Here is a 13,245-nt window from a genome sequence, read left to right as displayed (position 1 = left end):
ATATCGATGGCTTTTGACAGGTTTTGAAATAAATTAAGATCGTACCGTTTGTTGTCCTCATTCATTGACTGGCTTAGTAGCTTTCTTAAAGAACGATCCATCCAGATCTATATCGATTAGCACGGGGTTTCCCAGGCATGCATCTTATCACCTACTCCTTTTTTCCTGTAAATCAACGGTCTACTTGACAAAACTGTAAAACTATCTATAGCTTCGCCCCAATAGCACACTGGTGTCATCCTTCACATCAGCCGCTCCAATAAACTCAATTAACACCCATATCCGTAGACAGCAGCAGATTATCACCATCAACACCGATCTTAGAAATATTCTGGAGTGAAGTGGAAGCAATCTGATTGAGTTTAATGCAGCAAAGATCCAGGCTGATGATTTTACAAAGAAGGTTGGAACAGCAGCTTTGGTCCTGTCTGGACATAAAATATCACTATTACCGCATATTTACTTGATTGGTGTTGAGGTTGAGAGCAATATGTCCTAGCATGGTCTGGTGGCCGAATTAGTAAGTCAGTTTTATTAAAACTTGAAACCTTCTTCAAGACAAAAAAACTATATACTCCGCAATAGCTTTTAGTCCTCTACAAGGCCCAGATTTTTCTATATGTGGAGTTTTGCTACCAAATTTGTAACTTGGCTTCCAAGCATACCTCTAGGATTCTTGACTTAACGAAGAAGAGAGCAATTAGACTTATAAGTGATCAGAGTTAACCAGAAATTTGGATAGTTCAGAGCAAAGAAGAAAAGTCATTGACCTGATTTCGTTTTATCAATACTACAACGACAGATGCTCTTCCGAGCTATCCAACATAATCCCATCTAGAGCAGTATTTGCAAGACCTACTCGATAGGCAGACGTGGTTCATGAACACCGAGTTGGTCTGCATACACCCAGAACGTCAATTTTTCTGGACCCCTTTCTTTGAAGAAGTGCAATCATGTGGAATCAGCTACCAAGGCACGTCTTTCCTTACAGAAGTTCAAGATCAATATCGACGGCAAGCACCACTCGAACTATTCGATGTAATAGGGATGTGGTTGCTTTTTACATAAAAAAGCGGAAGGAATTCACTTTTATTTATTTATTTATCTCTCCTTCCGTTTATAAAGCAGTAATTGATTGGTAATAATGGTAACCTCCATTTGGGATTCTCTGCAGTTAGATTGAAGGGTCCACAAATTTTGGTACACGGTCCATCTAGGGTGACCTACGCCCCTGATATTGAGTATTCGTGGATTGATATTTAATATATTTACTACGTAATTGTGTACAAATCTTGTATTTTTTCAGTGTATTTCATTGCAAGATGTACATTGAATAAGCCCAAGCTAGAACGGACGTGACAGTATATTTTTTATCTTTAATTTAGCAGCGAGCTGATAAGTAGCTCCCCGACTTAGTTACTTGCCCCGAAAATATGTATTTCTCGCTAAAGGCGCTTGGGTCTTGCACAGATTACGGCCTTATATCAGTATTTATTATTCATAACATAACTGAGACGGAAACGTGAAATACTACTATAGACTACAACGTATGAAAGAGGAGTTTAAATGATTCCCGCTGAGATCATCTCTCTTTCTTAATTGCTTTTTTAACGTTTATGTTGTTACATAACAATTTTATGTTTTGTATTTTACGTAATGGTCATTAAGGTTGTACTTCTATCCATTCGATTTCTTTTAATTCAAATACTATTATTTTTAATACGATTTTATTTGTTTCAACTGTATGTTTAAAACTGTTTGTCCTCAATTTTCCCCTATTGTGAGACGTCACATGTAATTTAAACTTTGCACACTGGTCAAAGACTGACAACGAAGCAATAATTCGATCAAAATATCTGATTATCCTGATTAATTTCACCAGGAACCAACAATTTCTTTGGTAATTATCTAGATTAGGTCGTCAAAATTTTAGTATGTTTTAAAGAAAATTACTTATTATTACTTAAAATTACATCCCTTCAGGTACTTTTTCCGTTTAGACAATCAAATAATTGTAATGAATTTTCAGTGATTGTAATATTTAAATTAATCGTTGAAGCCTAACCTAACCTAACCTACATACTTCTCTACAAAATGAAATCCAATCACAAGCAGAGGTTGCTGCTATCTGATCAAGAAAAAATTATGGAAGAGTTGTCGATAACAGCAACCCCTGCTTGTGATTGCATTTCATGTTGTAGAGAAGTATGTAGGTTAGGTTAGGTTTCAACGATTAATTTAAATACTACAATCACTGAAAAATTACAATTATTCGATTCTTTAAACGCAAAAAAGAAGTACCTGAAGGGATGATTTCTGCGACCTATATATATATATATATATATATATATTATTGTTCAGCGTAATTTTCTTTATAATATACTAAAGTTTTAACGAAATCGGAGGGGTGTAGCCTAATCTCGATAACTATCATTTCTTTTTGTATTCTTTGCGTGAGAGAACTGTAATCAACACATGTGTAAATATTAAAGACTGGTTTGAAATAGGAAATTTAACTAAAAAGAAAAAAAACACTGAGAAATCAGTTGCGGTAACTCCGCTGTTCAAAAAACAATGGTGCGAAGAACGTCAACTTCTTCATCGACGCTGGCTACATCATCAGTTGAAATACTATTTTCAACATCTACTCTAACTTCAGTTGTACTTCTTCCTGGTCCTGCTCCTGTGAATAAAACCGTCATCAATATGCCGATTTCTAATCTTTCTAATACCAAAAACAGATTATACTATGACATACAAACAGAACATACTATAATTACACTGTCAGTTACAATTTGTATAAATGATAATCGATTTAGATGTTTTGTTGTAAATAGCCAAATGTTCATTTCTGTTGTTTATACAGAGTATTTTTCTAACCTAATCTAACGTCATTATTGACGTTTATTAGCAACGTGTCAAAAAGCAAACCAAGCGCGAAATTTAAATTTACCATTACCCATCGGAAAACAGTACCCTCTATCTTACCTTTGAGAGCCATTTCGAGCTTATTAAGAAAATGAGGAAAGAAAGGAATAATGGAAATAGAAGTCCCACTTTTCAGTAATTGAAAAAACATTCGGATAATTTTCTCAACAGTAATTTTATCCTTATAATTATTTCTTACTTAGATAGATGATAATACTGAAATAGTTAATAGTGATGATTGTATAAAAAAGTTTGACTATTAATCAATATATTAATTTGATTAGGATAACGATTCGAAATTAGAAAGAAAAATGAGGAAACCCCAAGTTTGAGTGGTGTGGCATCATAGTGCCCGTCTAACGAGGATTTACCGAAACGCTGTAAGTAGTAGGTGTCCCATAAATCGATATAAGGCGTCTTGGAAGTGTAAGAGGTAGTCAGCCACCGATAATCCGGCCATCGCATAAATATGATCAAGTGTGAAGCTAGGACCGTAAGTATTAAGCCGGGCTTATAGTTTCCTACGTCCCGAATATAACAGCTGAGACGACAGGCAAGACCGCCACCGAGTACGGATACCGCCTTCCAGGTTCCGAGGCATACGGGAAAAACGATTGCCCATACTCACTCACCCTCTCTTCGACCCAACTTTACCGAACGTAAAGAGACTATTGATTTAAGATAATGCTCAACGTTTATAATTATTCGCATGAGAATTCTCCTCGAAGAGTTTCAAGGGAAGCTGTCGGAAATATAGTTCATTTAAGTTGCGATTCGATAAAAATTATCCACCCTGTATCATATGAAAGCGATAGTTAGAAAAATAAAACAAATTTCATATAATGGGGAACGTATTTTGGTTATAATTTTTCTTTTGTAAAGGGTGGGCAACGTATGATGTAAATGGTAGAGGGCGTTACTTTCTTACTGATTTCTCTTGACAAAGTTAGATAAAAGCATAAAAGATTAAGCAGGTCTTCTATTTATATATTTTATATGTATTGCTGGACAATAGCTCTTTCAAACAAAATCAAATTTTTAAAAGTTCGTTAAGCAGAGTCGGACTCCGAGTCACAATATCTGAAATATATGAAACAACGCCCTCTAGTATTCGCTTTATCAATTAAATTGCTTAAAACTCATACATTCTGTATTGTTAGACAAAAGCTCTTTTAACCAACATCAATTTTATAAATATCGATTAAGCAGAACCGGGCTTACAGGCTTTTTTTATGACAAAATTCCCACTCTCTCCCACGTCTTATTTGAAGAGATAGACTCAACCTTGTAGAATAAAAAATGCTCAGATATTGTTCAATAATTCTATTATTGTATATAAAGTGCACTAAATTGAGTAAATTTTAAAAAAAATTTGCTCTTTTAATTCTATATTTTCATATACGCCTTCTAGTGGTTGACCTAAAATTTGAAAATAATTTCCACGTGTTGTTCAGAGCCACTTTTGTTATATTTTTTTTTTCCCTGAAGCTGTACTATATTTCGTTCCTGAGATATGTATATTTTTGTATTTTCCTTTGAAAAGAAATTCAAATAATTCATAATACCTGAAATAAAAAGTGAGTTATAAGGAAAATACGGATAATTTTAAAATAAGCTGTGAATTTTCATACTTGAACGGCTGTAATATTATAACAGAATTTTAAAGAAGGACTCATATAGTACAGACTTATAGGCCAATCAAATTAGACGTAAAACATTTTAGAATATCGTCAGAAGAAGAAAGATAATCAGAAATTAGCGGGGTATTTCAAAATGTATTTATTCTCTCACAAATTTACCAAAAACCTACTATTTTCGATAAATTGGTTTATCCAGGCAAAACACGGAATATTGTCATTTGCGTATGGATAATGTCCAAGAATAAAACAGTGTTATTAGCAATAATACCATTTATAAATTCCTCTCTTTTAGGCTATGGTCTCCTATAAATGCCGTCGGCCGCGTACAGCGTCACGCTGTACGCAGCGTCTCAATACTCACGAAATTTACTTGGCGTGTGGACACCTTAAGCGCCATTCAAACGCTTTAAGCCGCGTCTCTAGTTATTTAGAACCATTTCAGTATAAACATCGTATCTGGCGTCAGCACAAAATGTCGAAATTCGATAAAGAAAAAGACGAAATTTGTTTATATTGTTCTTTATTGACACGAAAATATTCAATAAATTTAGTATTGTTGTCTTTCAAATGTTTCATTATCAAAATCTGGAAACATCCTTTTTTCTTCCTCTTCATAAATAATCGTTGTCTTGTGTCTCCTCTTCTGGAGATGTTGTTGTCGTTCGCGTATGAGACGTATTGACCGCTGACGCTGTGGCTGGCGTCCATACGTCGATTGGAACGTTTACGTTCAAGTCGGACGACTGAAAACAAAAAAACGAAACAAACAAAATTTGAACTTAAAATCAAACAGTCCAAAATATGAATAATCTGTGACTATAAATAATGGTGGCTCCACATTAGTATGTAGTGTTATTCACGCCCTGGACAACTTTTCACGCCATGAAAAGTAAAAGTTGATGAAATTTTCATTAATGAACTATGATATTGAATTTTTCAAAAAATACTTCAATTCGTCTACATTAATACGATATCCGTTGTTTACACCAGCGCCAGAGGTATTTGAACTGTTATTTATTTTTAACGTTTCTTTCATAAAAGGTAATTCTCCTTCTCTCTAACCTCCATAAATGAAATAAATTTCAGATATTTAAAGAGAAATGGGGATAATTCCGATTTTATACTTTTTATTTCTCCATGGTTAACTAAAAGACGATGTTTTATTTGGAAAAGAGAAGAAGACCTAACCAAGAAAAGTAGCGGCGTTAAAAGAAAATCATATATGAAAAAAATATATTATGAGCGTCTTCGAATTGGCAAAATTAAACACCAAAGTGTACTAACTTTAATATATTCCAAGCTTTCGATTAATTATGTCAGGGAAATGATTCGGTGGTTTTAAAAGTAGTTTCTTAAAAAAAACATAAAATTCATGGGTTCCAAAATTCAACATTCAAATTGACGCTTGAACGAATTAATTAATTGAAATATTGATTGTGGTTACTATAGAATCACTATATTCAATGGTTGAATTATGAATGAAGTTGATTTTTATAGGTTAGATAAGATTAAGTTGTTGTGAATGAAGTTGAATATTGATTGGTTAGTTTACGAATAACATTCAATATTATAGGTTAGGTCGTTATGAGTGAAGTTGAAATTCATAGGTTGGGTGAGGTTAGTTAGTTGTCAATGGTGTTGAATTTTTTACAGAATTTGTACTTTGAAAATCTAAAAGATATGCAACAATTACACCAAGGTTATTTAAATCAGTTTTCTTATTAATGCAAGTTATTCAGTCTGAGATGATGAATACATGAGTATTCGAAAGCTCGGAATATATTAAAGTGAGTACACTTTGGTGTTTAATTTTGCCACATTCCCAATACGAAAACGCTCATAATATAGCTGAAAAAGACTTCGTTCCAAGTCATATGAAAAATATATTATTTTGATCAAACCTGGTTAAATAAAGGACATGCTGTGACAAAAATTTGGCAGCAAATACACATGTAGACGTCATCCAAAGCTAACCATCCTACTGTGGAGGGTAGAGAGCAAAAGAATCATCTGTGTGTATGATAGAGTCTTCGTCTAAATGTTTTAAATAAGGGTGGCGTCATCTTCAGACTAACTTTCAAACAAAGCGCCAAATATTTACGCCCGAGAGAAATTTTCACACTCGGCACTCTACATTCTTACGAGATATCCGTTGTTTATACCATCGTCATTCTGAAAGGTTTTTGAACTGTTATTTACCGTATACAGCTGGACGCCTGAACTCTTTCTCTTTTTCCTCCATATATCCTACATAAAAACTTCTAAGCCTCATCATTAGGAATGACCAATTAATCTAATATTGTGTTTCATACTAACATATCATCATCAAGTTCAAAAAAGTATTTACCAAGTCAGTTGATGACGTGAATTTTTACATCTGACGTTAAGGACCTAACATTAAAGTATCAAGAGCGATTTGCAGATTCTCTTAACAGCATATTTTCCCCATTTTCGTAAATCAGTGAAGAGAGGGTGAAAATCGTGCAGGGCCGTTTTAAATTGGGATGAGCTTCAGTAGAGCAACAGGTTAGCCATAGGGAAACAGTAAGAGGGATCAGGACCTCCGAAAAGATTAATTTTCGGAAAGTATAACCCAGATACTGAAAATTTAGAGACAGACCCGTTGGTAGATGATAGTTTTCAACTAGGGCAAAGAACAACTGCACTATTTAGTATAAATTTAATATGCGGTGTTGATTCAGGTAGATAATATTGATAAATTTCATAGATAAATACTAATATTTTTGTAAATTCCAAATATTCAGATTGTGAACCGTCGATTTATGAGGTCTGGCTATTAAATAACGAGACTGGTTACGAAGAAGGGTTTTATTATAAAAATTATTCCACATTCTAATACTCCATACGTTTTTCCATTGATCGAAGCAGTGCTGGAAGTCTTTTTGTTTTTTTTTGCTTTACCGCTTCCATCGACTCAAATCGGGTCCCTTTCAAACCAGATCTTTTCCTAACCTTTTTAACCTTTCAAGGAAATCTCTGCAAACCCGTTGATTCAAGAGCTTTTGGTCAGGAGTCAGATTTTTTGACTCCAACCTCGCACAGACTTTTGTCATGTGCAATTCCTCGTATAAAATTTTTCTAACCGTTTCTTTATCGATGTTTAGAACGGATGTTCATTCGACTATCGGCACAAATTTTGGATATACAAAATACAATTTAATTCACCAATATACATGATAATAACATACGATATGAAGTATAAAAACAATAAAAATGCGAATAGTTTTTGCATAGCATACTTGAGAAACCTGAAATTAAATTTATAATAAACAATTAACTTATTTGAACCTTATAAGGTGTATAATAAGTTGCCTATAAGTACGATCTTTTTACCAATTATATGTATAGCTAGCAATTATTGAGAGCCTGTTGATAAAATAATTTTTTTGTGGATAGTGTATCCATTCGAGGTACTATATAAAAATACTATTAGGGCATTTGCTTCATCATCATCATATGCCTATTTTTACATGTTTATGTATTGGTTCTTCATTTGAGCCCATTGATATCTATCGTTGACTAGTTGGACCCAAGTTGTTCCAAGTTGTTCCTGCTATCTACTTTATATCATGGTTCCATCTTTGATTAAGTCTTATTTTCGGTTTTTGATGTTTCGTGGGTACCACGTTGTAATTTTTTGTGGTCCATCTATTATCAGACCTATATGGGTCTTTCAAGACGAACAAATTTCAAGAAATTCGAAGCAAATGATTGCTTGTTTATTTGACAGAGCTGGATATGTCGCCTTAGTTCTATTAGAGCAATTCTGAATGGTCCACTAGCACTTGTTTTCCAGAAGTGCTCGAAAAAATCAGGAACAGCAATCCTAGAAGACGAATCATTCTCCACCACGACAATGCGAGCTCTAACACATCAGTTCAAACAAAAACGTTTTTGATCAGTCAAAGCATCGAATTGATGGGTACAGTCCTTATTTGGTACCCAATGATTTCTTATTTCCACATATCAAAAATAAATTGCGAGCTCAACATTTTTCTACACCCGAAGAAGCCGTTGATGCGTTCAAATCACATGTTTTGAAGGTACCTCGATCTTCGACAATAGGTTTAAACGTATACAAAAGTGTTATGAATTTTAATGGAGAATATTTTCGAAAATAATAAAGCTATTTTGGCTTTTCCACCGTAGACAGTGCAAATACGCAAATACGACAAACCAAAACGAGTTTAAGCTTTCTTGTCTCAATATATGAGGGTTTAAGACACACTAGTTAAAGAAAATAAATCAAGTATGAAAACTGATGATACCTCGTAGAATGAAATCTAGTTCTCCAGTGCAATTTTCCTATACTCATTGCACACGCGTAATTGGCCATTAAAGGACATTTCATGGTTGATGCCTCTTCAGTAGTGGCGTGCATGCGGTCAGATAGTCACTCCCTTTACACCCCTACACAACTCCACCGCCACAACTTCTAAAGTATCGAGTCTTTAATACTTCAGCGGTTATAATTAGTCTTAGCATGGTAAAGGAGTTCTCTTTTGACCTTATAGGATCTATTTATTAATTGATCGTAATACCATCCGAAACAAGTTGCTAAATGACCGCTATTGCCAATTAGCCATCACCTGAAAGGAGGTATGGCTTTTAGAGAAACAGATTTTATATTCATACGAGTATATTTAGGCTTAAAGACCTATCCAGTACTTATCTTTACATACAAATTATTAATTTATAAAACTTACGTAGATATACGGGGTTGATTAATGGATTCACTGGCATCTCTCATTAAAAGAATTTAGAATAAAGAAATAATAGAAGAAGAACGGAAATGTTCAACGAAAAGGTAATAAATCTGCAGGGGTTGATAGCTAAATCGTAATATTAATAAATTTAAGCGAAATGTATTATAACAACCCTCTAATTTAATTCTTATATTATATTAAATCAATCTCGATAATGAACATTGCACATACAGGGGTTATTGTTATTAATTCCTGCAATTCTTCATTCAGAACTTTGTAATCAAAATTACGACTAAAAAAACAGTTATCAAACACTCTGTAGATTCGTTTCCTGTTTCGAACTATTTGCAGTATATCAGTATCAGCAAATTTAAATTCCCTAAATCCCATATTGACCAAACAGTTAGAATTTCCAGACCTTTTCTCGAGTCAGCCGGTCAACTGGATAATAAAATTCATTTTTGATTATTTGCCTCAATCCAATATCTTACCTTCCACATAGTAGCTTATAGAGGTTTGATCCTTTCACCATGAATATCGGTTTTATTAAAATTTATGACTACTCAGTTTGTATATTTTTTCTCTTATACAGGGTGTCCTAGAGAACAATACAAAAATAATTACTTAATTAGTACATTTTCTAATCTAAGAATAGGTAATCAAAGACAAAAACGAAACTAGAAAAAATTGACGTCAACAAAGAAATGAATTGTTTAGAAACGCGGTACTGTTCAAATACTCAGATGGTGTGTGCAATTTAGCAGGAAAGAATTGGGATTGTAACCCAAAAATCCTGCAATTGCACGTATGGAAATTAAAAAAATGTGTTCAGTTCAATCTAGAGAGGAACTATCGTAAACCGGAGATCATCATTCTGTCCAATAGTCAAGCAGCCATTGGAGCTTTAAGCTCCAATATCATAAAATCCAAATTGTGATTGCCTAGAAAAATTAAACGAGCTAGGCAAGAGCTGATAAGCTCGCTGAAGAGGGGGCAGACAAGCCCTTCATGGGACCCGAACCTTTCCGTGGTATCAACTACAGAACAATGGAAAAAGCACTGGAAAAGAAGGTAGATATGAACAAAACTTACAAGGGCTGAGACATGCAAAGACTCTTCTGGGAAACTATAACCAGTGTGGATCTGCTGAATGTTTTCATTATAATTTTAAGGCAACTATATGGAACTTTCTAAATCAATTATTAATAATTTAGAAGTTAACTGTATTCGTTATCTTATAGTCAAGATTAAATAGCAGATCACTATGTTTAAACAGGTCTACCGTGAAATATCATTATTATTTCTAGGACCTTTCATAATTAACCTTGTATATTTTTTGTCGAATAATACTCACGCTATTCTTAGAATGTTATATAAAATAAACAATTAACTTGACTTGTAAACAATTATTATATTATAGTTAACTTCAAAGTACTACAATTTGAGAACTACATTAAGTTTCAACAAGTAATTTTTCAAACCTAAATAAAATTCCTTATTCTTTCATTATTTACTTCCATAGATAATTTGATTTACCTAAATACTGCGGACACTATTAGAATCCGTATATTCGTTGTTATTTTTATGAACAAACTTATATGTAAATAATAAAATATACAATGGAAAGCTAATTTTCAATCGCGCCTCGTATATTAGAAGATGATTAAACGAAGTACAATGCAATTGTTTTGTAGTGGGCAACCGGTAACTGTTACTTTCACTCATACTTTTCACTGATAGCATTTTTAGGTACTTAAAGAGAAAATACTCCCATATTAGATGTATACAACTCTAAGTACATAATGTTCAGGGTCGTATCTACAAGGTGTTAGTGTTAGGCTCTACTTTCATGTGTCGATGGTACCTCATGTAAATCTAGACGGTTTTTATATTTGTTTGTGTTTTTTTATGATTTCAAAAGACAAAAAGAAAAATATAACAATTCAAAAATTTTTCTTTCCATCACACCGGCTACATTCTGTTCTAATTTTATTTTTGTTTTTTTGTTTTCTGGATTCTTTCATTGATTTTTCCTATGAGGTCAAAACGAATTTTCTCAACAACCAACCACTACACTGAGATAAAATATTCCTTTGTTCGAATCCATTTTTTCATTTCTATATTTCAATATGATGATATCATGAATGATTTCAAGTAAATTGGTATGATGATTTAAGTCGTTCGAGTGATTGAATTTCAGTATAAGCGATGGTAAACTTGTCGTCAAGATTGCCTGCTCCACTGATCCGACATTTAAAGATACATTTAATACCTATAGGTAAGGCAGTTGCTGGGTTTTTATATCGGAATCAAAAAGAATAACTTACAGTCATCTATAATTTAACGAGTCAAAAACTGAACTGATTTCGCTAATTATTTTTTATAATATTCTTTGAAGTACGAGGATATTTCTCACGGAGAGAAAAATTTGAAGAATTGCCTGAAAAAGTCTGAAAGCAACACTCTTCTAACTTCTATGATATAAACTAGTGTTAGAAGAGGTTCGGGGAAAGCAAAACCATCGTGTGACGTCGGTTACGAACAAGCTCGCGAAATGGATTCTTAGGCCGGCCCTGTCTAGCTGGTATTTTAAAATTCGGCGAATTCCCGTAGCGCCCATAATATGTTTTTTATAAATGGCTGACGCGCCATTTATGAACTTTTTTTTAGTAGCGGGCGCTTCATTTACAGTATTTCTTTTAAATAATTTCTAGGAAAGTTTATTTACTTATTTCTTTTGATTCTTTTTACTCTAGAACTTTGTAGAATTTTATTTAGGTACTTAAATGATTTGTGTAAACGCAGTTAGTTAGTTTTAAATAAATAATCGTTGTGATTTATAAGTAAATTATTATAAGTTAAGTGTATTGTATAGTGTGTAAATAAATTAACAACGTGAGAGACAGTGTTTACTAAACTAAATTAAAAAAGTGTTGTGTATTTGAGTCTTATTTATATTTGAGGTGCCTCCTATAAGACGACAGAAAAATTTAGGCAGAAAACCAGAAATTAAACGAATTTACTTAATAACGTAATAGAAGCAATCATATTGAAAGGAAAGTATAAAGGAAAAGACTTTTTGATACCCCGCACACAATGAATTCAACTGACGTATCATTTGAGTTTAAACGACTGCAGTTTCCAGTACGTCTTTTTTTGCTATGATAATAAAAAAATCCGAGATGCAGTCATTAAGTGTATGTGGAATCAATATAGAAAATTGTAGAAATTGTATGTTACTTGTTCCCATCCAGTTAATCAAACAGAAAATATCGTGTCCATAAAGTACTTCAATAAAAATAAAACTTGATTTGGAATGAGTAAGTATGAAATGAAATATAATGAGTAGGTATCATAATTGAAAATGTTAAATTGTAATTTTCATTGTAATTTTTTATTGACTATGACTAGATGTTTTATAATCTTTATTTATTGACATAATGTAATTGTCGACATATTAACTTACTTTTTACTTTTTTTATCTTACTAACAAACCGTCCAGAATAGCTAAATAAATATTAAAAAATCTAAAAAACGGAAAAATTCACTGCGGTTCAGATAGTTTTGAATATTATTATAGGATAATCTAAATATTTTCTAGAATTTTCATAAATATTCTTAAGCTAATAGAAGTCTTCGGACTTTTCTTGTTATTTTATAACCATGAGCTGTACAGAACAATAGAAAAAGGTTTGGATTGGTCAAAAGCCATATCATCAGATCTATAAGTACCTTAATACCAATAAAAATTGAAAACGTGATTTTGATTCCAAGAATATCTTCCCGACAAATTCCACCAAAAATAATATTGTATCTTTTTTCATCCAGTAACGAGGTCCAAGTTGAGTTTTCTTAACAGTTTGTAGTGTTTTTCTTATTTCCTAATATAAATTAAAATGTTTTATTTATTATAAACTAATTTTCAGCTCACAAGTGAACTAATATTTCTA

Source organism: Diorhabda sublineata, chromosome X (assembly GCF_026230105.1).
Source record: "Diorhabda sublineata isolate icDioSubl1.1 chromosome X, icDioSubl1.1, whole genome shotgun sequence".
Taxonomy (NCBI): Eukaryota; Metazoa; Arthropoda; class Insecta; order Coleoptera; family Chrysomelidae; genus Diorhabda; species Diorhabda sublineata.
This window is presented reverse-complemented; position numbering follows the sequence as displayed.